The sequence below is a fragment of the Equus caballus genome, chromosome 17, assembly GCF_041296265.1.
Source record: "Equus caballus isolate H_3958 breed thoroughbred chromosome 17, TB-T2T, whole genome shotgun sequence".
Lineage (NCBI taxonomy): Eukaryota > Metazoa > Chordata > Mammalia > Perissodactyla > Equidae > Equus > Equus caballus.
In genome coordinates this window covers 20,676,979-20,703,051 of record NC_091700.1, presented here as the reverse complement: position 1 = coordinate 20,703,051, position 26,073 = coordinate 20,676,979, and the positions used below count along the sequence as shown (strand labels likewise).

Below are 26,073 nucleotides of genomic sequence, written 5' to 3'. Positions count from 1 at the left end.
ACTTTTGAGAAATGCATAGAGCTATTTGTTAATCATTTATTTGTATTTTTTAAATACACATTCATATTCACATTTTTTGTGACTATTGGTATATTTAGACTTATTCACAGTCTAATCAAGGATGTAATATGAACGCAGAAAACTATCGTGCATGTATTCAACAAATATCTTTCAGTATTGGCACTGTGTTAAATACTCTGTAGAAATGGATGACTAGGATACAGCCCATGTCCTCAAGAAACATACATTCTAATTAACAGTGTTTCTTAAATTTTTTTTGACATGGTACACTGTACAAAATACTGTAGTTTCATAAAATAATACACAAATTATTACATAAAATGTGCTTAGGTATTTTAAATTTATTGCATTTTATTCCATTATACATTTTTTAATGATCCATTATATTGAATTTATATGAGTTACTAATGGGTTACTGCTTATAATTTGAAAGTGTTAGTCCAAGCAAGAATGTGATAAGCATTATAAGAGAAGTACAGGCAAAATGTTCTACGAAATCATAAAATGACACAAATATTGCCTTCTTTAGGGTCTGAGAAGTGTCTGTTAGAAGTGGCATAGGACATTAAAAAGCAACATTTAGGGTATACAGACATAGAAGGACAGGCATTCCAAGTGGATGAAACAGTATAAGACAAGACACAGAGGCGTGAAAGCACGGGGCATGCCTGCACAATAGTGAGTGCCAGGATGCGGTGAGGTTGACATACGCTACTGAGAAATCAACCTGGAGATGTCAGGTGGAGTTGACTAGGCCTTGAATGTCTGCCTAAGGCATGTGGATTGCATTCTGTAGGCAGTACTAAGCAGAGAAATGTTTAATCAGACCATTACTTTAGGAAGAGTAATGTCGCAGCAATCTATAAAATAAATAGAGGGTGAGCTTAAAGGCCTTGAAACTAGTCTGCATTACTCTGATGAAAGCCAAGGGATCTTAACCCAGAAGTGTATTTCCCAGCTCCCTCTTGGGTTTGGGATTATATTCCTATGACAGCCCACACGTGGTCTGGCTTTGCCTACTTCTCCAGCCTCAGCAGTGTGATTTCTCCACCACATCCTGTGTCCAGCCACACTGGCCTCTCAGTGCCTCGCACGCTCCCCACTCCTGTCCATCTCATGGCTTCATATCTGCTGTCCCCTCTCCCTGGACCATCTCTATCACCACTGCCCATCTGTCTGGTTACCCCCCAACCCCGTTCTCAGGTCTCAGCTCAATGGCACTTCCTCTTTATTAGTCCCACTCACAGGCTAGAAGACCAAAGCCTAGAGAGTTTAGGTAACTTGTTCAAGGTCACACAGCCGATGAGTAGAAAGCTAGGTTTCCTACCTGGAAATCTGTTTACAGGGGCCACTAGATATGGCTCCGTTTGGAGATTTGGATTATCAGTTGAACTACATATCTGCCAGAACAAAAGCCACTCTCAACACCAGCCATCTCTGCAACTCTCACAGTCAATCCCCTCTGTACTTCTGCTCTAGCTTCCTATCTCTTTTCCGATTGGCAAATCTTCACTGTACTCTCAAAACAAAATTCTGGGTGGAGTTAGGTAGAATGCATAGTTAACCATCTATGTCCGATTGGGCTACATCCTCCCCACTAGGCACATGCAGGTGGGCAGGGTGCTGTGACCACAGTTGCAGTTAAAAGCAACACTGAGTAGACTAGGCATTGGGACTGATATATTATGTGACCGTTACACGGAAGAGGAAAGTGACAATCTGATATGCTTAGTAACTAACCGGGTCATATATTTGATATTTTGATTTTTTTAAAATCTTGCTATTACCTTTTTAAAAATTATTTTGTTTTTTCCTCCAACATGCCATCTTCTTCAGTATGTCTTTAACTTACGTTGCTCTCATTGGACAATTCTTTTCTGTCATGTAGACAAGACTTCAGAAATGAACAAAATAATCATTTTCCTTTACCTTCTTAAAATTATAACACAACTTCATTAAATAGATACATGTTCTGAAATGGTTACGACTGGCCCATTTTTTCTCCACAGTAGACATGCCAATTTCTTTTGACTAAGTTCGCTTGTGTCTTCTACGTAAGCTTTCTGTCACATATGATAAATTAAAAAACATCTTTCCCACATCCCCTTTTCCTGCTGGTTTTCAGACTGGAGGAATGACTTGGGCATAGAAATAAAACGTAAATCCGTGAGTTTAGGCAACGCTGCGGGCGCCAGCCTGGGCGTTGGGCTGACCCAGGTAAAGTGCGACTCTGCCTCCTCAGTGCCCTGACCTGGACATGCTCCTGAAGGCCCGGGGATCTTCACCTTATGCCTTGTTTGTAAACTCCTGAATGCCCTGTGAGGTTATTACTGGGTGACTAGATGAAATTAAGACTGAGTCATTAATTGTCTTGAGGATTAAGTGAGATAATATATTTAAAGCATTAGGGAAAACTTCTAACGTACAATCAGTGCCAATTATGTGATAGCTATTAGTACTAGTATTTTTACATATAGAATAAATTAAAGATTATAGATAGGAAACATGATATCCTTTGGTAAATAACGTGTGTTCTCAACTCACTTCTATATATTATAAATTTACTAATTGTGGCCTTTGTAATGGTATATTCCATAGAAGAATAATTGTTTTCAAAGTCCTCACATCTTTAAGCTTTATTGAGCCTGAAATGTATTTATATTTCTCATTGAAAAATTGACAGTGGGTGCTAATTAAGAGAAAATTACTGAAGGCAATCTGACCTGAGTTTACTCCTGCTTTGGCGCCGGCTAGCTGCCAACTTCCCCGAGCTCTGATTTCCACGTCGGCAAAATGGAGAGAGGAGTGAGACACGAGCTTTACTCGAGATGACTGGGTAGGAGCTTGTAATCTGGCTTCAAAGAGTCTATTAATCCTGAATTTGCATATGTTATTTTGGTGTTCGGGCCTGTGCGCATCCCGGGGAATGCACATGGGTCTAGAGAAGTGCTGTCCAGTAGACGTATCATGTGAGCCACATAAGTAATTTTAAGCCTGCTTGTAGCCACATTAAAAAAGTTTCTAAAAAATGACATTTATCTTGATTGTATACCTTATTTAACTCAATATATCAAAAATATTATTTCAACATGAAATCAACATAAAATATAATTAATCATAGCTTTTACATTCCTTTTTTGTTTTAGTTTTTTGAAACCTTGGGTGTATCCTACACTTAGAGCATATCTCAATTCAAATCCTATATCTTCATTGGAAATACTTGACTTATAAGTTGATTTTATAAAAAATAGATTCACATACTTAAGTTGTTCCAAATATACTTAAATTTTTTCCAGTAACTAGTTAAGTATTAATTTTAAGTTTAAATTAATTGCAATAAAATTTAAAATTTAATTCCTTAGTCACACTAACCATATTTCAAATGCTCAGTAGCCGCATGTGGCTAGCATCTCCCTTTTTTGGACAGCACAGATTTATAGCTTTCAGCAGATTTAAAAAGAGATCTCTGACCCTTCCCTCAAAAAAAAGAAAAATACTGCTCAATGTAAGCCTCATCATACTGAACATTTCTCAAGAAAGTTTGCTTTTCTAAACTGTAAGACAATTGTTTCTTGTTGAAAGAACAGCTATCTTCTTTTGGCAAAGTCAGCTTGTTAGAAATATATTTCTGCACGAAGAGTCAAAGGCCCACAGCTAGCAGCAGGGGGATAATACGGTCATTTTTAGTTGCTCTCAGACATCGTGATTTCAAGTACCTGAAAGTGTCAATAGACATAAACATTTCAACACCAATTAAAACTTTTAACAACAACACTAAATAAAATTTAGAGGGCTTATATAAAATTGACAACTGTTTAATTATTTCCAAGTAAAGATGTTACAAACAAAAATAATTGTTGAGATAATATCACCATTGTTTTAAAAAGTAAAGATGTGGGGGTAAGGAAGGGGTGGGACTTCAGTCCAAAATAGTTGTAAGAATTGGTAGTTAGAAAAAGGATAGATCTTCCCTGAAAAAATGTACTGGAAAACTTATACTGACAATGTCATCCTTATTTCTTTATTTTTCTAAAGCTTCATAGTAGGAAAAATAACAAGGAAAAAAAGGCAGGTGAGGGCCAGCTCGGTGGCGCATCGGTTGAGTCCTCACGTTCTGCTTAGGCGGCCTGGAGTTCGCCAGTTCAGATCCTGGGTGTGGACCTATGCACTGCTTGGCAAGCCACGCTGTTGCAGGCATCCCACATATTAAGTAGAAGAGGATGGGCACAGATATTAGCTCAGGGCTAATCTTCCTCAAAAAACAAAACAAAACAAAACAAAGGCACGTGAGGACCTAAATGCAGTGTTTTTTCACTCTGCATATCTTGACCCATTGGAGGGTTGGTTCCCTAGCATTTTGGTTTAAAGGAAAAAATAGTAGGCTAAGTGACTAGAACAGCAACAAAAGAAGAAAGAGAAAGAGACAGAAAGAATAAAGAAAGTCTAAAATACGTTTCATGAAACATTTTTTTCTAGTTTTGGTGGTTGTATACCCACATATGTGCCTCATAACAGCATTTCAGTGGATGTGTACCAAGTCATGTGCCACATAATGACATTTTGGCCAAGGACAGACTGCATATATGATGGTGGTCCAATAAGGTTGGGACCATGTAGCCTGCGTGTCTAATAGGCTGTACCATCTAGGTTTGTGTAAGTCACTCTATGATGTTCACACAATGATGAAATCACCTAACAATGCATTTCTCAGAACACATCCCCCATGCATGACTGTATCTTTTTTGGGTCACGTATAAAATGTACTTTTTATTATGGGTCCCAGTCAAATTATTTAGAAAAACACTGGTCTAGAGAAAAGCACAACAAAACTCTATTTTCAAAAGAATTACAATTTTCATCTTGAGTACCATTCATAAAATTAGTGAAAGAATGCAGACAAATCAATTAATCTTTTGTTCCTTTTTTTAAAATCTATAAAATGGGTATTATATTATCTGCTCTAGCAAATGAAAGAAATGTGAAACCTTGAATTATAGTCTTTAAAGTGTCAAATAAATATGAGATCTTCTTATAAGTGTCAAACTGCTTGAATTTCTGCCAGTTATGACAGTGAACTGGTTGGCACCATGAGCTGCTAAGCTTCTTACCAGCAATCGGTTCCACTATTCAGTTGGGGTTTAGAATGAAGAGTTGCTGTCCAGATGATTTATTGAAATATATGACTTTATTTCTCTCATGTCTAAAAGCAAAATTCACAAACCATATGTTTTTTCCTTATGTATTATTTACTAGAATTAATGTCTTCAGGCATTCTTCTAGGTACTCAAATCAAGTTGGAAAAATAACAGATAGAATGCTGACAAAAAACACTGTAATACGTAAAGCAAACTATGAAAGAGGAAATTTTTTTCAGGTGTTAGTGAGAAAAACTCTAGAGAATTAGTTTAAGCGTGAACCATGTTTGAGTGAAAGGCGGTGGCCTGAGGAGCACATGTTCTGAGCCCTGGGAGAACTCAGACGTTTTCATCATGCTTTTCCTCCAAGCCCTCACAGGCTGCTTCAGAGAAAAACGCTTGAACAAGTGCATCCCATTTATTTGTGTATTCTAGAAAGTACAATTTTCTTCTCCAAGGGGTTTCTCTAACTGAAAACAAAAAAGTTTATCTATTGCTGATCCAGTCTACTCCCCTGATTTCACTGTTAGAACGTGAGTGTCAGAGACAGGGGTTCATCCAGTCCGCTCTGGAGCTGAAAGCAAACATCCATCTACCGCTTGCTCCATGCCGTCTTTAATCCAGTGGAGAGAGAACACTCTTCCCTCAGTGAATGCGTCTTACACTGAGTGCACATGTGGACAAGCTTGGCACGAGACATCGTTAGTTTAAATTTCCACACTCAGTCTTTTACTTGGGAGATACAGAGTTTGAATTCATCAACTTTGGGAGTGCTCTCTTCTCGATGCTTCATAGAAAGTTTCTCTTATTTTTTTTAAACTTGTTGGCTGGCTGGATCTATGTATTGATGAATTAAAACCAAAGTACATTAGCAAAAGTCCAAGGATCTGAAATGAATGTAAAGAGATCAAGGAAAGGGGAATTCTTTCTCTTAGAAGGTTTCAATTTGCTCTTTAGACAGCTTTGAATTCTCTGCCCGGGCCTGTGGTCCTGGCTGTGGTCATCCAAACTTTCAAAGGTATCTCTCAAAGGATTTTGACTCTGAGTTGTCAGGAATTTTGGCTTCTATCTCCTGTTATCTTCAAAGGCATTTTCACTAAGAATTTCCAACCCAAATTTTGGAATCCTTGTAAACATCTCATCTCTTTCCGCCCTTTGCTCTGGTAACGTGGAATATACTTAGGCCAGTGACAATCTCACAAAATATCAAGGGGGCAAATGGGAGACTGTTTACTGTCCAAACTCCGTGTGCTGAAGAGCAGTTCTGTCACTCTGAAAGTAATCATGACTAATTCAATCCTCCGATCAAAGCTGGCATCCTGGACAAACCTCAGAAAGATCATGGCCTTCAAAACTAAAGCCTGTGGCTGAGAGATGTGCAGATGTGTTGGTCTTCGTATCCACACGTGACCTGACTGGACTAGCCACTCCTCAAGAGCTGAAGTTCCCCAGACTAAAGCCTAACAGTTTCACTTAGGTAACAAAAGGTCCAATTCTTTTCATTCCAAAACTATAAGAGACTCAAGGCAGAAGTTTGATAAAAGTTTGAAAAACAAAACAGAACATCAACAACAACAAGGGAAAGTACAGAAGCGTTTGCCTATCCTGCTATTTGATTTGACTTCAGAGGTGGAAAAAGTCTAATTTTCCTCCAACATTCAGTGGGCATCTACCTCTCTTATTCAACTTCTGTCCATCATTTATGATAATAATCTCTTGGTGACACATTGTCTCTTAGGCTTGGTATATCTTGATTTTTAATCTACCTTTATTTCTGATAATGTCATAACAAATAAACGAGAAGATAAATATAATTCAAAAGCTAAAAAGAGTCTCTTCCTCCACCATCTTACTATCTAGTCAACAAAAAACCCACCAAATTCACTTTTTTTTTTTTTTTGCTGAGGACAATTGTCACTAAGCTAACATCTGTGCCAATCTTCCTGTACTTTGTGTGTGGGGTACAGCCACAGCATGACCACCAAGGAGTGGTGTAGGTCTGTGTCCGGGATCCAAACCCTGGCCGCCAAAGCAGAGCGTGCTGAACTTAACCACTAGGCATGGGGCCAGCCCCCAAATTCATTTTTAGTACATGCCCTAAAATACCATCTATTTTATTAAACAAGACCATACTACACCCACTTTTTTGCAAAAACTTTTTTTTGATTCAACAGTATATCTTTGACTTCTTTTCAGGTGGGCTTGTTTAGGTTAAATGAACATAAAGCTTCAAGTTGCTCATCTAGAAAATGGGAATCTTATCTATCGTACTTGTTAAAATAAAATAAATTAGAGACCAAGCTTGCAAATCCTCCAAACAGACAAGACCAGTTAAGCCACGTAAGAGAAACCTAAGCTAGCTTATTTCAGAAACGGAAGCAAAACAGATGATTTCTTGTAAATGCCTCTGATAATCATAAATGGAACTTAAGTCATCTTCCTAAAGTGACTTAAGACAATCACTTTTGAACAATCCCGTCGTCTGGAAATCCCAACCAGTCTTTGCAGGGTTAAACAACGTCCTCATGTTCCCTGTATAAGCCATCCTGTAACAGCGGGACTCTGAGCATCATAACATTCTGGGCTTGATGTCTTCCCTGTTCATGAAGAGTTTGTTTCTCACACAATAAAATATTTACATCAAGTCAGGATCTCTGATTTTCTTTTAAACTTAGATAATTGTTGAGTGGGTTATGCCTGGTATATAGTAGACTCTCAAACTTGTAAATATATTCATTATTACTATGGAGGATAATAGTGCAATCCAGATGTGGTAGCTATTAGCCATCTCAATATCTGCTATTCCTCATTTACACCATTATAATACATTTTGCATACACTAAGTACAGATCATATTCCATGAAAGGGGTCTATTCAAACCAGTCTTCGAGTCATCGCATCTTTATCTTCTATTCGCCCTACTATACGTAAATAAAAGTGCATAAAAGTTATTGGGTATTTGTTGCAAAATTGCACACCAGCTCTCTTTTGCCGAGAGAAACATCTACAGGCTTCATTTCTGCAGGAGGCACTGGCAGATAAAAGCCTGTCTCAGTATCATTTCAGAAACACCTAAGGCATCAGGGCTGGAAGGTTTTGTGATTGCCCAATATATCCCTGTTATCTTTCCTACAGTCATACTTTTAAAATATTTTTTGAGTTTTTTAGCCAAAATAACAAAGTAAAACTACACCGAGAATCATGTATGCCCTCTTTTAAAATGTTACTTGGATTTCCAAAAAGAAATCTATCTGCATTGCTACCTACCTCGGCTCTTATTTTCTTGATAACCTAGGTCTTATTTGTCTATGTTTCTCTTGCCCTTCTTTCTTCCTTTGACTCTGGTGAATATAGTAATTACTTGTCTAATATATTACACCAAAGAGAGGGCAAAGAGGGAGATGGCTGATTGCGAACTTCCCCCAGGCATGCTACTTTATAAAAATGGAAATCCTCAATATCTGGGACATGAGAAATCTGCATTGAGAGTAAAAATTGTAGGATGCAGCCCTCTGCTTTCCTTCTGGCCAAAAGACCTGGCATGAATCACTTAGCTTCTCTGAGAAACTCTGAGGCTGGAGGAAAGATCTGTTACCAGGTCCTTCTCTCTCATGCTGACCCCGCGCCGGAGGACAAGTCCTTTGAACAGATTGTGCCAGTCTGCTGCCAGGTAATTGGCTTTCAACTCCTCTTCCTGCAGATCCCCTGCTTCCTGCAGGAGTGCAGAGCATACACTTTCCTGCTCTGAAGCCCAAGTGCAGAGCACCGGGACATCAGGAAACCTTCACTGCTTGCAGTCCTGCGGTGCAGACTGCAAGCAAGCTCAAAGTGCAGGTTTTCTGGTTAAGGATCGCTTCAGTGAAGTCTTAAACAGAATGACGTTGACTCACAATGAAAACTGATATTTTTAGCGTAATCTACATGTCAATTCTGGATCATTTGCAATACGTATTACAAATTTTGATGTCTTTCCTGACATCAATTTCATGCTCAGTTGGGCTTTCAGATATTTTTAAAGTTTTGTGTTGTTTTGCTTTTTTTGTTTTGTTCCCCTGAAAATGAAGACAGTTTGATGTTTGGGAAAAACATATTGCTATGCAAATAGACCCAGAATAACAGAGGGAGGCAGTCAGATAACCCACCTTGGCCTCTTCCCTGAGAATCTCAGTTTGGCCACTCTCCAATCTAGACTGCTGGTCGGGGTAACTGGAGTTACTGACGGTGCAGTTAGAAAGCCAGCTCGACACGGTCAATGTAGGGCAGGAGGTGGCACAGACCGGCTTCTGGCAGGGAAGAGTGACAACTACTGAACAGCTTTTCTGTCAAGCCACAGTCGTCAGCCGACGGGGTGTGATGAGCACAGGGCGGCTCTTGTCTAGAGCTAGCATCTTAAATCCCGTGTGCAAAGTTCAAGTTGTGCACATTCAGGAGATGACAACATAGTAAGTGGTTGGCACATTTCAGTGGGCTAGTCCGTGCGGCACAGCCTGGGAGGAGAGCAGATTTTAGAGCACACAGCTCAACAGGAAAAGAAGAGCGCCCGGGTGTTCCTTTGCTAGCCCAGATGGGAGAAGGGTAAGCATAGGCCCCGAGGACTGGTGCCAGGTCCCGGGCTCTGCCCCGGCATGGCGACGGCCTTGTCTCAGGCTGTGCTGCGCTCGTTTTGCCCACTTGGCCGCTCCTCCTACACTCCGGCTTCTATGCCATCTCTTCCTGGGCTGGTGGCCCTGAGATGGCCCTGGAGGAAACGGCAGGCTCAGGGAATCCGCTGTGCGCCTTCAAATCCCAGCCACATGCTGCCGGTTAGGTGAACACAGAGAAGAGGCAACCATCTCCAAGAATCACATTGACACTGCGGAAGGGCCATAACGTCCTTACCGAGCAGTGGCTCGCGTGGGAGGCGCGCTGTAGCAGATGCTCAGAGGACCCTGTGGATATCCATTATTTGCAATCTGTCTTTAGTCTTCAATACAAGTAAAGATTAGTCAATTCCTTAAGATCCAGGGAGTCTCTAATCTGTTACCAGATGCTGAAAATACAAATCGTGCCTCGACAGCCTCAGAAAAAAAAGACCATTTTAAAAAATGCGATTTTTCCCTTTCCTTCTACTCAAGGTCATTATGAATCATAGGAATTAGTATTTCAAAGATGTGCATACATGTTTTTCAAAGCATGATGAAATACTGATTCTCAGTGCAACTAGAGAAAGTACAGAAACAGGTTCCCCGAGAGCTTGTTAGCCGCGAGCATTGGATTTTCACTAGCAGAATAAAATCAGCTGCAAGGGGTTCGATTGGTCTCTGTCGCTTCCCCGGGCTTGTGTTTAACCTCTGCGCCCCATGGGTTAATTTAACTGTACTGACATCTTTGGCCTTATAGATGCATGGATTGTAAACCAAACACTTGCATACATACTTTTTATGTATTAAATTTTCTATTTTTGTGAACTATATGGGTAAAAACTGAGAAAGATGAAATTAAAATTTTTAATGTATTATGAAAACCAGTAGCTTCATGGCTCACTTTGGTAAATTTGTCTGACTCTTCCATTTGATTGATTGTTATGGTAAGGATCAGATATTTTCCTTGACAGTTATTTACTTAATTTTACCAAAACTATTTTTTTAAACTACAAGTATGCTACTTTTATTTTATTTTTTCTTTATGCATTAGGATGCTTGTTTTGTATTTCTAAATGATTATACTTTTGCTATACTTTTAATCTATACTTTATAAGATTTTATAAGTAAAGCCCTATTAATGATGGTGGTTGATCTAAAAAACAGGCAACGTGTGTAAGTAATTATTGATTTGTTTTTATAGAAGTTCAATTTATACAGTCTTAAGAACATGTAATGCATTCGTTACCACCACTTTGAGGGAAAAATGGCAACCATTAAATTTTATAGACTTTAGGTAGCAATTAAAATGAATCACAGAAAGCAGTTCTCCCTCCAGACTTTGCAAATAAGGAGTGCTGTATCTCTCTCAGGTAGAGTGCAGAGCAGTATTTCTTGGACTCTCACTATCACACTGTAGCACATGTTGGTCTGTGATGACTGGCACCTCATTCAGCAAAATGAATCCATGTTGTGCTAGACAAAGGATTTAGGCTGGATGCAGAATTGGATGTCATCATTCCAATTCTATTTCCTATGCTGAGTTACGCCACGGTAAGTCACACAACCAAAAAGTGAGAGTCCTTATTTTGATTTACTCTTTCTATCCATTCCTACTACTTCTGTCCATTCCGGGCACTCCTTCACTCATTCTTCTTTGCTGCCTTGCACTGGGCCCCGGCTTCCATTCTTTTCTTTTTAAAATGTATCCTTTATATGATAGCTAGAGAGATTCCTATAAAAAGAAAATTTGACTGTCAGCTCACTTGCTTTGAGAACGTTTCAGTTGCCTTTTCCCATAGGACAAAGTCTAAACCTTCTAGAAGGGAGTGCAGAGCCATCCATGAGCTGCTCCTTGCTTATCTCTCCCTTCTCATCTACCATTCCTCTCTGCCACATTAAAAAAAAAAAAAAAAAACTAGATAGTGAAACTTAGACATAGAAAACCATATGAGGCATCTATGTAGTCACCATAAAGACTGAACAGATACTAAGATTTTTCCTATGTTTGTGGTAAATGTGCCTAAAGCTCCACCTCTCATTTCTTTCTGCTCTAATCTTTCCCAAAGACATCGATATTCTTAAAGATCACAGGCACGTTTTCATACCTCTATTATACACACACGTATCCATAAAGAAAATAGACTACACACAATCATACAACATAATGCAAGATGTTCTCTTTAAATATTTTCTTTTTTGAATTTTAGATACAAAGAATTAGATAAACGATATTCCACAATTTATAGTGTACTGTGTTCATCAGTCCACACAAAGTCACTCTTTTTTTTCATTTTAATGTTATTTCTCTTTGTCTCCCACCCCCACAAGAGCCCCTACTTAAATGCATGCTCGCTAAATGAATTTTTGAAATATATCTAACATTAAGTAGGATTTTAAATAGGGCAATCAGGGGAGATCTCTTTGAAAAAGAAACATTTGGGAAAGACTTAATGGAGGTGAGGAGTTTGCCACAGGGATATCTGAGAGACGAGCATCGGGGAGAGAACAGTCTGCACAAAGGCCCAAGTCGTCTTTGAGGAAATTTCTGCACCTATGTCCAGTGAGTGTAATATCACCAAGGAAATGGCCACTGTGATGTTCAATGGAACATCAAGGCAGTCGAGGGCCTCTCAGAGTATCTTATGTCAAGAAGTGGAGTCAGGCTGTGGCTCACAGCCACTCTGACAGGTGAGCCACAGTTGCTTTGTGGGTCTCCAGGAGTTTTTGTCCCTTTAAATTCCATTCTAATAATGCACAGAAAGACCAGGTATTCCTTTCCCCAGTGCCCTCTGGCAAATGACTGCAGGTCCCTCTAGGAAAAAGGCCAGGAGGATTCAGGGTATATACTTGTGCCTCTGCCGGAGGGCCCTTCTTTTAAGGGGCTTGGCTTCCAACTCATTTGAGGTGCTCTGTTTAAACTGAGCTCCCTGGGGCCTGGGTAGGATGATGTGAACGTCTTCCACAGCACAGCAAGTTATGATTCTGCCCATCACATCTCAAAAATGTATGTATTAAGCAACAACTTGGTAGATTGCCCATCTGTTTTATCACTACAGACCCCTGCATGTCAAAATGTCTGATATGACTCCACCCCTGGCCCTTGTGGGTAATTGTGGTAATTGTACCACCTCCTCTCTGAGCTCTCCTACTCCGGGATTCATTATTCCCACAGAGCCCAAGATGTGAGCCTGGTTTCATCCTCCACCATCATCTCCATCCTGGAGAGGTGCCATCACAGAGCTTTTCTAGGATCTCAATGCCCCTCTTCCTAATACATTTCTTAGTGATGAGGAGAAAGGAATGGTCTCCAGGCCTTTTAAAACTGTCTGATAGGGGGAATTGAAAGGTATGCATGTAGTTCATCCAATCCAACACTCTTCACTTCCTGAGTCTTCAGACATCTTCCTCTACAGTATGCCAGGGAAGTTCTGGCATTGCACCTTATTGATCATAAGCCACCACTGAGTCAAGGCAACCATGAGCCAACTCAGCCACTCCTAAGCACTTGAATCAACACATTAAATCTCAAATCCTAGGTGAGTCTATTTACATCAATAAATTTAGCCAGATAAAAACTTACCTTGGTCTAACACCTAGGATTCTATTCCCATATTTGCTCTTCAGATGCCCACAGGTACAATTTGGAAAGTCCTACAGTTATTCCCAAGACCAGGCTTCACACCTGCTAGGCCTGGGTTCTTCAGGAATGTGTCTCTTTATGAAACTGCAGTCAAAGAGGAATTGTGGGAACGAATCCTGAGGACAAGCAGCATTCCTTGTGAGGCAATTGTCCCTGAAGCAGTTACTTAAGGCTGTTTGGGAGAACCTTCTTCCCTCAGATCAGGTGGGGGGATTGCCTTAACCAGCAAGGGGATTTCAAGGATCAGTGGTTTCAACGTTCTCAGCTTATTTGTATCTGCCCAAAGTTCTTCCTCCGCTATCTCAGGATGCCTCTCTTGCACTACCATGTCCCAGACCTTCACAGAAGAAACCTGCTGGGACTGAGCAACACGGCTCTGCAGTCCTGCAATCCACCGTGAGGGAGTCCTTCAAAGGTATCATAGAGCCTGGTTCCTACTCCTACAACCCAGCCCACCGAGAATCAAGCTAGTAAGGTAAGATATTCAATGTATCTTCTTCCCTCAGTACAAGCTCTACAGTCAATAGACTCAGGCCTTCGCCCTGCTATCATAATTACCATTATTGCCAGAACAACTCATTGTCACAGCTCCTAATGTCTTGATTTCTAATAGCACTTCTTTCCACAGCAGTGTGTCTCATGAATAATCAATGCCGACACGTGCCATGAATTAGCAAGGTCTTACCCCACCTGCCCAGGATTGGGGTTTTTCCTGAGCTCCTCGAACATGTGAGAAACTCAATCCCGGAATCCCATTTTGAAGGTTCCTTTCTTGAGGCCCGATCTGCTAAAAACTACTGTCTTAGTTAGAACCCTGATAAGACAAAAATGGCACAACCACATGAGACAGTTGAAGGAAGTTTAATAAAGGCACCATTTACAAAGGCATGGGCAGGTCAAAGGGAAACAAAGAATAGTGCAGGACCCGAGACTAGCAATAGTAGATCCCTTAGCAGAACCTGAAGAGGAGGGGAAGAGAGTGACACCAGCAGGACAAGGAGTAGCTGGAAAGAGTGCCACCTGATAGGACCGCACCTTTCAGCAGAGGCACGTAATCAGGCCCCAGCAACATGACAGGAAGGAAGTTGGGTATAAATAAGCCAAACTCACTGTGCTCCTCCTGCCGTTGATCTCCTGGGGGTGCTTCTCGTCGGCCAAACCCAACTGAAAGCCATATTCAAGGAAGCCCCTTGATCCGTCTATAAATTACGAATCAGCAAAAGAGAAAAAGGTGGGAAACCACTATGATTACAGCACACAGAGATGATCATTTACAGCTTTTAAATTTACATAACCTTCCAACAATTTGGATAGCTTTTATGAATTACTGCTCCATTGATTTATTTCTATCAATATCCCACTGCTCTAATACTGTTGTTTTATAATGCATTATAATGTTGGGTAGAGCCTGCTTCTTCTGGTAGACTTTTGTGAGAAAATTATTAGCAATTCTAGAATGTCTATTTTTAATAATCTTGTTCAAAAGCATCATTAGAATTATACGCGGAATTGTATTTAGTTTACAAATTATAATTAGGGATATTTAATAACAACATTACATTTTCATTCAAGTGGATTTAAACTCTAAAATGCCATATTGACCGAAAGTGAAAGCAAGCAAAACCAGTCTTGCTCTTGGGCTTTTTGTCTCCACAGGGCCTCTCCTGACCACGCTTATCTAAAGCAGTCTCTGACCTCCTGCACACTCACGGCCCACATTCTTGCTCTTATTCTGTTTTAATGAACTCTACTACTTGCCTTTATAATTCTTACTGTCAATTCTGATTACAATGGTCAATGAGTGTCTTCTCAGCTCCCTTTTGCCATTTTATCCCCCCTCTAGCACAGACCAGGGGATACATAGGTATTAAATAAATATTAATTTTTTAAAACACACTTGTGATGTTCAGGAAATCAGGGTACATATTAAAAAGTGTACTGAAGGGTTCAAACAATGTTTCAAACAGGCGAGATGGATATTCTTTACATTCTGTTGCAATAAGGCTTGCCTAGGAATCTATATTTGTGAGGGAACTCTGAGAACACTTATTTTAACTAGATGATTGACATGAGCAGCTTGCTGACATGAAGCAGAGTGGAAGGAGTCCTCATCTGGCTGTGGGTAAAAATGTTTGGTAAAACTGACAGTGAAAAATCACCAAGAAACGACGGGAGTTCCCCTATACTATTGCAAATAGGCCCTTTAGAAGCCAAAGCCAGCCTGGGATTTATTCAACCACAGATCACACTGATTTGTTTCTTTGTTTGCTTTGCCAGCAGTGTTTACTTTTTAAATTTTTACTTTAAATATTTTATATGGGCCACCCTCTTCAGCTTGCTCCTGTTCCCCGTTGATTGCTTTATACTGAGCTACTACAAAGTACATCACCTGCCCTCAGAGAGCCAGGAATTTACCATTACAGCTTGCAAATGTAGTTATCTCTAGTTTATAGGCTAATGACTTGTATCACTAATAGTTGCATGTCTTTCTTTTCCTTTACACTGGAAATTCCTCAAGAAAAAGTTCCAATTATACAGCACAGATACAGGGTTTATATCCAGGTTTAAAGCATTCTTTGGGACCACTGAATCTTTAGTTTGTTTGCTTGTTCTTGGGCTACCAGTTTCTTCTTTATTTCTGGCATCCGGATGTTATACTTTATTTCTTCCAGGTCAAATATGTATTTTTTCATGTTTTTGTAATATACTGAGCAAGAATTTCTGTTTGTTTTGGAATGAAACATAAAAATTAGCTAAGTTTTGAAACAGAAATTGGGTTTCGAATCTTATCAACTTTCCTTTAGGCATCTATGTGAATGACTCAGTTTTTTTCATTTGCTCTATCAATGTAGACAATAGCGTTGATAGAATATCTAATATTGAGCCATCCTTACATTCATGATAAACTTTCTTGGTCACGTTTTATAATTCTTTAAAGACTTTAGCAAACAGCAATCACATGAAAGGACTAAATATTTATTTTGTGTTCAGGATTATTCATTTCTTGGAAGTTTCATAGAAATCTATTGTAAACCTTCAGAGCCTTGTTCCTCTCCATCGGTCAGATCTTGACTATGTCAATCTCTTCTTTGTTTATTGTTTCATTCCAGTTTTCTACATTTTCTTGAGCCAATTGTGATAACTTATCACAGTAAAATGTACCATTTCCCCACAACATAAAACAATCTGGGTGTAGCAGAGCATCTGCAGTGAAAATGGCCCAATAAGCAGCTCTAAGCGCCTGTACCTCCATAGAAACACTGAAAAGTCACTCAGAAACAGAATCAACTTTGTCAGAACTCTGGAAAACAGTCAAAGGTTTACAGCACTCAGGTTAACCCTGAATCAAAGAAAAGGCAACTAGAAAATAATAGGAAATATTTTTGATGTTTCAGTTGCCTTTATCCCACTCCGTCCTGGCTCCCAGCAGTCTGGAGGATGGCAGGCCCTGTTCCCCGTGTGGGACCCTGACACCTGGCTCCTGAGGGAGCACAGCAGATCTTACTCACAAGTAATTGTGTTTATCTATCTAACCTGTCTGGGGGCTACCAGAACTCACTCAGGGTGGGAAAGCATCAGGTGTTCCTCACAAACGTTGGAAGGTTAACTGAACAACTCTCAACAAACCTGGGCAAAATATAAAAATATTTGGATGTTAAACAACATAGTATTAAACAACCAATGGGTTAAAAAAGGAATCACAAGGGAAATTAGAAAATACTTAGAAGAAATGAAAATGAAAACACAGCATACCAAAAGTTATGAGATGAAGTCTAAATGCCACTCAGTTGTTCACATTAAAATGATTAATTTTATGTCTTGTCAGTTTCATTCCAATAAAAATATGTTTAAATATATGGATATAAAATGTATATATTATAATATTTGCAGATTTAAATCCTGACAGATACATATATTTCTAATATATTTTGGCTTAATAATAAGTCTTTATTTTCTCATCTCTATGTTTTGTAGGCCTCTTCCTCAAGGACTTATTTTCTTCTTTTTGAAGTACATCCCCTAGTACATACTTAAGAAAAGGTCGATAGTTGATCGAATTTTTGTTCTATTCATGTATAAAATTATCATTTTACTCTCACTCTTTAAGTAGGGCTTGGCTGACTGTCATAGTTTAAAATTCTATGTTCAGGCTATTTTCCCTCAGAATGTGGAGATATTACCCCATTGTCTTCTAGTACCTACTGTTGCCAAAAAGTTTAATGTCTACCTGTTTCTTCTTGCTTTATAAGTAGTCTATTCCTTCCCTCTAGGATATTTTAAAGCTTCCATTTACCACTGATTTCCTGTGTTTGTGCGAAAGGTTGGTTTGTTTGCTTTATAAATCCATCCCAGCACTTAATTGGCCTTTTCAGTTTGAAAATTCTCTTCCTTTATTACAAACATTCTATTGCTTCTTTAAATATTTATTCTTAGCATTCTCTCCTACTGACACTGATTTTAATTAGATGTTGGGAAGCCTGGGTTTATTCTATATTTCTCTTTTATAATTTCTCTTTATCCATTTTTGAAACATTAGAAAGATTCTCCCATTCAGTTCTTTAGTTTACTAAATCTCTTTTCCTTAATGTCCATTTTCCTTTGATACATTTTTACTGATATCATTCTCTGGCTTTTAGAAATAAATTATTTTAAAGCCCTATTTTACTACTCTGTAAATTCTGTTTCTTCGGGTGTAAGTTCTTCATTTTGTTATCATTGTCTCATTTTCATGGTGAGTTTTGAAGTTGAGATGCACTGTTTCATTTACCTGCTGTATCTGTTTATCACAGCCTGCTGGCGAGGAAGGCAGAGTGTGTGCTGTGGCTCATATTCAGCCTTTTTTTCCGGAAGAGAGGTGGAAGTTCTTGATGAGCCATTCAGCAAAGGACTTCATTGGCTAGTCTTCTGTATGTGTCCTCCAAGCTCCTCCCAGCTGTAATCAGTCATCTGGGGCACTGCCGTGTATCTTTCTGACCCACTGAATCCCAGGTAAAGGCAGACCTCTGTCACTGCAGCCTCGCGGAAGCTGTGAGGCGGGATGCAGTGTAGTGTGAGCTCTCTACTTGTGATGCCGTACTTCTAGGAAGCCCTCTGTAAATTGCTGCTGGATCCGCTTCTACTTCTGGCATGTCTCTCTTCTGAGTGAGGAGTAGTCTTGTTCTTGCTGCAACACTTGGTTCTTCTGCAACTGTCTCATGCACAGTTTCAGCTGTCATTTCATTTTTCAGACTGATTCTATTTATTTTATGATATACAGAGATTCCTCATAGCCTCTAGTTTCCCTTTTGCGTTACAGTAGGATTGCAAATTTTAAAATTATTTTCTGTGTTTTCTAGAGATCTGCAGCAAGAGAAGAAGGCTGTAGCACATGCCTAATCAACAATCTTGAAAAGGAAGTTTGGCCTTTCTTTCTAAAACGCTGGCCTAACTGTGTAATAACCCTGCTACCTCCACCACCCTCATAATAACAAAATCTATTTCCCTTCATTCTCTAAACTTTCAAGATATCCTTATCAATCTCACAGGGCTCTTACTTACCCAACTTTCTATATTTATTTCCTCTCCTTTCCCCGCTGCATTCTCTTACCACACAGAGAACTCCTTCCTCTCCCATCCCCCAGCTCTTCCCTCTGTGACCTCACTTCCTCTTATTCTCTTCCTTGCTTGCTTGTTTCAATCAGGCTGGCCTTTGCTCTTTCTCCAACATATCAAACAAGCAACTACCTCAAGGCTTCCACATTTGTTTTTTCCCCTGTCTAAAACGCTCTTTCTTCACTTCTTGATTCACATGTGACTTTCTGAGTGAGGGCTTGTCTGATTACTCCGATTAAATGGCAGCCCTGTCCAGACTTCCTGGTTCTCTTTCTCTGCTTTCTCATCAGCATTCTATTTTTGTCTATTCCTAGGTTAATTTATTCTTCTCACCACCTGTGCTGGAATCAAGGGCCAAAGAAAACCAAATGTACTTATCCTCAATATACTAGTAAAAAGTGTTTGGGAAAAGAAAGATTTGAAACTCTAGGCTAAATTTGGGATTCAGAATTACCAGTGGAGTGATAAAAGTCATGAAATCATCAAGTAGCTATGTTTCTTTATAGTAGGGTGAGTCAAATGTTACTTTTTAGAGTTTGTAGTCCCAGATGTACCAAACAATGTTTCATACGACTGGTAGTTTCATTCAGAAGAAACCCAGACAGACTCCCTGTTGTCATGTAGTTGGGAAGTTCCCACAGACAGTCAGCTGCAGCTGCTTCCTCTCCTTCTGCATCATCCCCTTCTTCTTATGATCAGTTCCAGAAACAGACAAACTCAGCATAAGCCACCAGGAATATCCACATCTGAAGAACTGAAGAGGGATGGGCTGACTCTCTCAGGAGCTGATGAGTTCCCAATGAGGAACAGTTCAGAGGCAGGATGAACAATTATTCCAACTGACCATCCAACTGATTTGATTGACAAATGACTAGGAAACAATTTGTGAAAGCAAACTGATTAACAGGAAGATTTTTTTTTTTGGTAAAGAAGATTTGCCCTGAGCTAACATCTGTGTCAGTATTCCTCTATTTTGTATGTAGGTCACCACCTCAGCATGGCTGATGAGTGGTATAGATCCACGCCCAGGATCCACACCTACAAACCCGGGCTGCCGAAGTGGAGTACACTGAACTTAACCGCTACGCCATGGGGCCAGCCCCAACAAGAATATTTTTAAATAGTCATTTGCCCAAAAAGAAGCACTGTCAGTTGTTAGGTTTTAATTCTTGTTGACCTGGTACATCATGGAGTTTTCTCATAACCATTATGCTTATAACAATTACTTGAGACATGAGGCACAAATAACTGCTCATGAGATGATGCATTTTTATTCATTTCTCTAAACAACTTATTCTTACTTTTAATATCATGAAAATTTTTCAAATATAGTGTCTTATTTTGTAGGTTCATAAAACAAATGTTAGAGCAAAACAATTGTCCAGCAACAGTGAATTAGTGGAAAATATCTAAATGTCATAAATGTGGAAGTATTGGGACAAATAATCATTCAGCGATCGAGGATCGTAGCAGCAAACAAAGTTTTAACAATATGACATTTATTAGAACAACTGAAACACACAAAAATAGGTTGTTACTTGGAGCATCTAAATTTCTAGCAATGAAACCACAGTTGGAGAAACGGGTGAAGTCTCAGCTCTGCTCAGAGCCCTTGAATAGATTCCAACTGGACTTAGAATGAAATCCAAAATATTTACAATTGCCTATGAGATACTGCGTGATTTGTCCCCTGCCTGACTCTGCAGTCACATATCCAAACTGCACCCCTCCTCCACCCTCTCACTAGCTGATCGTCGACATCCTGGCCTCCACTGAGCACTCACAGCACCTGAGAGCCTTGGCCCATAATGCATCCTCTATGTGGAACATTTTCCCCTCACTGTTTGCCTATGTTTTCCCATTTTAGCTCTTTTTCCTTTACATGTGTAATTATTTTATGAAACTCTGTATCTCCCATCAGACTGTACGTTGTATAGGGACAGGGACTTCTCAGTTATTGCTCACCAGTGTATCTCAATACCCAGCACAACCCCCAACACACTGTAGGTGTCCCAGAAACATTTATGGAATGCATGATCAAATGAAAAAGTGAACGAAATCTCCAATTCCAACTAAGCATTTATTAAAAAGTATGTAAAACATGATCCCATATTACAGGAAATCATATATAGAATGGGAAGTTGTGTCCCAAGGTCTTAATAATGATTATCAGAGGGTGAGTGAGGTAGAGAATATGTTTTTGGTTTTGCATTGTTAATTTTTATTTATCCATTTTGGAGAAATGAACACATATTGTCTTTGAAATACAAAAATAATTAAAAAAATATAGATCCTTTTCTTGGACATTTTTTATTACTAACCCAAATTGTTGGACATTCAAACTACTATTATTTGCCATTAGAAGTAATACACAATGAGAATTGATTACCAAAAATTTGCAAAGAAATTAATAAGTAGAAAATTAGAAAAATTCTTGAAGTAGGCAAAAGAGAGTAAAGATGCAAAAATATGACAAACCAAACCAGTGCAACAGGGTGTTGTGCGTTGTCAGAACCTTTAAATGTGACCACGGGCTTTGGTCAAATATGGACTCAATCACTTGGCTATGTGTACTTTTCATGTCTCAGTCTCCTTATTTAAAAGATTGGATTTTCACAGTACTGACGTCATAACATTATTATGAGGAACAAATGATATACTATATGTAAATATTCTTAGAATATTGCTTAGCACAAAAATAACTGCGTTTTAAGTAGTGTCCCTTAAAAACTGATACGCACCCTGAACCTCAGAATGTGACTTTATTTGGATCATACAATATTTGTCCTTTTGTGTCGGGCTTATTTTACTTAGCATAATGTCATCAAGGTTCATCCATGTTACAGCACGTGTCAGAATTTCCTTCCTTTTTAAGGCTGAACAGTATCCCATTGTATGCATATGCCACACTTTGTTTATCCACTCATCTGTTGATAGACATTTGGATTGTTTCCATCTTTTAGCTATTGTGAATAATGTTGCTATGAACATTTGTGTAAGAGTTTTGTGTGGACCCAGGTTTTCCTCTGTCTTGGATACATATCGAGAAGTGGATTGCTGGGTTATAGAGTAACTCCATGATTAAACTGCCAGAAAGTGACGGCATCATTTTACATCCCAACAAGCTATGTGTGAGGCTTCCAACTTTTCCACAAACTCATCAGCCGTTGCCTGCCTTTGTTATTTTAGTCTTCTGAGTGGGTGTGAAGTGGTGTCTTACTGTGGTTTTGGTGACTAATGATGTTGAGCACCTTTTTATGTGCTTACGGCCATTTTTGTATCTTCTTTGAAGAAATTTCTATTCAAATCCTTTGCACGTTTTTAAATTGGGGTTTTTGTTCTATTTATTCTTGAGTTGTAAGACTTTGTTTACTCTGATTGCTTCATATCTTGTTATTAATTTTACTTTCTCCAGGGTCAATTCTGCTCCTTCCGTCATATGTTTTGAAATTTTAATCTTTTCCCTGAAATTTTGTCTTCGGATATACCATTTCTCATTTATGTCATTCTGTTGTCTTATATTCTATGCCAGGGAGTTGATGTTTTCTTTAATTTCCAGGAGTGAAAATTGGGTAATCTAAAACTTCTTTAGAGAATACAAGTAAAATCTGTCAAAAATTTTTACACTTACTTACTGTGTTATTTAAAGGTTCCTAATGTTCTCCATCAGCTTGGTTCAAATTGTACTATAAACAATATTTTCTGGATTTGAAGTATTATCTTGGCTCTTTTATCTTAATTTTAGTGGGGATGAATTACCTTCATTTTTGTTTCTTTCATTTCTTTTCTGTGATTTGCGGGTATGTAGCGGGCAGGGCTGGAAATATATATTATTCTGCCTTTTCTCTTGAAACTCTGTAGTAGTTTTGGCTTGAACAGCAGCTACAATAATATGCTACTACATGGACAGTGTTATAGATTTTGCCAAAAGTAAAATAAAGCTGATACTTTCAACCTTCTTTAGTACTTAGGTTGTTTTCTAAAATCAAGCAAGTCCTGCCAAGTCCACTGCACCTTCACTGTCATGCAGTATCACACCCAGGCCAACTCGAGAATGTGCCTTTTGCTCACTCCAGGGCATGATCTCTTAATAGCTGACCTCGAAATCTACCACTGATTGTAAAACCTCAAAATAAATTACAGTCATCCAAGACAATTACATAGTGGTTCTATTCTGGAAAATACTAGCCTCATCATCTCTGGCGAAGTGTTGATTTTCCTTTTGAAAACTCTACATTTATAGGAATTAAAGGATTAACCAATGACATAGAGTCAGCTCAAGGAGTGGGAGTACAATTTCTTTAATTTTCAGGCCAAGTCTCTAACCACTAAACCACACTACCATTCCCTCTAATTTCTCCTTTAGGTAATAGGTGTAAAAATACGTTTTAGATGATGAGATAAAATTGGAAGTTAGGTTACTGGGTTGGCTTTCACATCCCATCTTTGCCACTAAGACAAAAAAATCCACAATGAGTAAATGGGGCCAAAGGGTTTCTTAGCAAAATAAAGTTAATGGAGCCTCTAAATAAATTCACACCACAAAACCAATGAGGCAGTTAGAAATTCCCTGAGACCTCCAAAGTCGGAAGTCTTCTAGCACTTACTGGAAAATGATACAATTAAGATGATGGAGCTTTTCATACAAAGGGAACTTTCTTTCCAGAAATTCTTGGCAATTTTATCTTCAGGGAATATTTCTATGTTATTTGATGTGTTATTTTGAAATTTAAAACTCATATAATAAATTAAGAAGATGTTTTACTTCTCTGCAATGATCTTAGTCACCAGTGTCAAGTCACCAAATTGGAAACATGGACATTCTGCAACATGATCGTCATTAAAAATCTAGGAGCGGTTTCAGTAGCCATTTCTTGTAGAAACTTGTACCATTGTTTCCATTACAAAATGAACATTCCTCCTAACTCCAGACGTGTGAGTTCTAATCACATTACTGAGTTATTAATATAGCTGACCAAGTAGGTGAAGCTATATTCAAACCTTGGTATCAATATTTGTAAAATAGGGCTATGAGTTCCTATCCTATCTACTTCATGAAGATTATATGAAAATAAAATATTAAGACCTTTTGAAAATAAATTTTTAAAGTCTAAGTTATATTAGTCTCTCAAATTTGAGTATAATCTCTTAAACAAAGGAAGATGAGGGAGAGAAACACTGCAGAATGTTTTGCTGCTTTCCTCTGCAATTTGGATAATTGACACACTTCTTTATCCGACTAGAGGGTGGCCTGGTCACCTCCAAATTACAAATGAAAACATACAGAATGTGGAAAACTACTTTGATCATAAAGCGCATGGTCTATACTCCATCTTATACGATTCTGTGACTTGCTGACACTATTAGCTTTTCTAATGTCGCTTTCCCTTCCATCCTTACTTCCCTCGGTTTTTGGTTTGTAATGATAGCTCTCTATTACAATTATATGTGCAATGCACAGACAGTGTAAAAGTACATATATTGGAAATTAATAATGCATAATTTTAACTTTAATGTAATTTCTTGGTTCCAAATGAAAATGGTGCCAAACCAATATAATTAATGCTTTTGGGGGGGTGCTATTATCATTATCAAAAAGTATCATGTTACTTTTCAAAAACACAGATAAAAATTTATGAATTTATTGGATTAGAGATTGTTTTGAATTATTAAAGAGGCCAAATTACAGAATTTTTGTGGTTTTAGAATTATAGTTTTATTACTTTAAAAATAAATCAAGTAAGTTCTGGTAAACATGAAGTAAGAGAACTTGGATTTAGCAACTCCACATCCTCCTCCCAAAAAATCACAACTTAAACAAGATACAATTATATAAAAAGAAAAACAGACAAGGAAAACCCATGATTGCATTAGTTGAATGCCTGGAGGTAGTTTCAAGACTGCCCAAGTGGAAGGAGAACCCACACGAAGCCTGCCATTCTCTCTGAGTCAGGGGACTGAAATGGGGACTCAGGCAGGCCAGCTGTGATTTGCAGGGCAGGACACCATAAAGGAGGAGCTGCGCAGAGGGAGCTGCACAGGGGTAACGTTGAGGCTTGGGCTGAGTATTGATCTGTGCACGCATGAGAGGAAATGTCCCAAAGTCAGAGAAAGAACGACTAGAAAAGAGAAGGTAGAAAACTCCCAGTGTTCACACAAAATTAGGAGTAGTTTAGGTTTCTGCTGGAGTGGTAAGGCGTTGTAATATGCAGGACTATGAGTAGACATGCTTTAGCAGTGTAACTAAATTAGTTGTAGATTAAAGGTTTCTCTAGTCCTGACCTAAAGAAGCTTAAAAGCAAGTCTTAAAAGACACTACCTGTTTTCAAGTAACATAATTATATGCCAGAAAAAAAAATCCAACACTACTTAAAGGAATACAAAAAAATCCAGCAGGCAACAACATAACATTTAAAATGTCTACCTTCCAATTGAAAACTACCAAGCATGCAAAAAAAGCAGGAAAATGTGACTGATAACCAGGAGAAAATGTAATCATTAGCAATATGCCCAGAGATGACTAAGAAGGGAAGCTAGCGGAAAGAATATTAAAACAGCTTTTTGACTATGCTCTGAGTCTCTGAGTTTGGGAGATTGAGATGGAGGCGACACGAGTGGAGGAAATCAAGAGCATGATGGCAAGAGAAACAGAAGATATAAAAATCGACATAAAATGATATATCATACAAAATATTAAAAATAAAAAATATTCTTGTTGGTATTATCGGAAGTTTGAATACTACTGTATTAAATTAATTTTACTGTAAGTAAAATTAGTGACCTTGACAATACAGAAATAGGAACACTATAGTATTAAGCACAAAGGGAATAATGACTGAAGAGTAATGAAGAATAATAGGGTCTGTGACCCATGGAACAATATCAAGCAACCTATGGTACGTATAATTGGAGCCCCAGAAGAATGGAGGCAGGGGCAAAACAAATACGAGGAATTAATATTGAAAAAATTCAAAATTGTAACTGTAAATATGAAATATATTTACCATACTTTAAAAATTCATTTAAAGGATAATTTATGGCTAAAGCAAATATAGGAACAATA

General features: G+C 38.6%; 1 long non-coding RNA gene across 1 annotated transcript; it reads right to left on the bottom strand.

The window, feature by feature from the left end:
* Positions 1-10,952: 10,952 nt before the first annotated feature.
* Positions 10,953-19,030, bottom strand: LOC106781857 (uncharacterized). Its single transcript, XR_001378623.3, has 3 exons — positions 18,957-19,030; positions 14,529-14,617; positions 10,953-11,510 (listed from the first exon to the last, which is right to left on the bottom strand). It is a non-coding gene; the product is annotated as an uncharacterized lncRNA (long non-coding RNA).
* Positions 19,031-26,073: the final 7,043 nt, after the last annotated feature.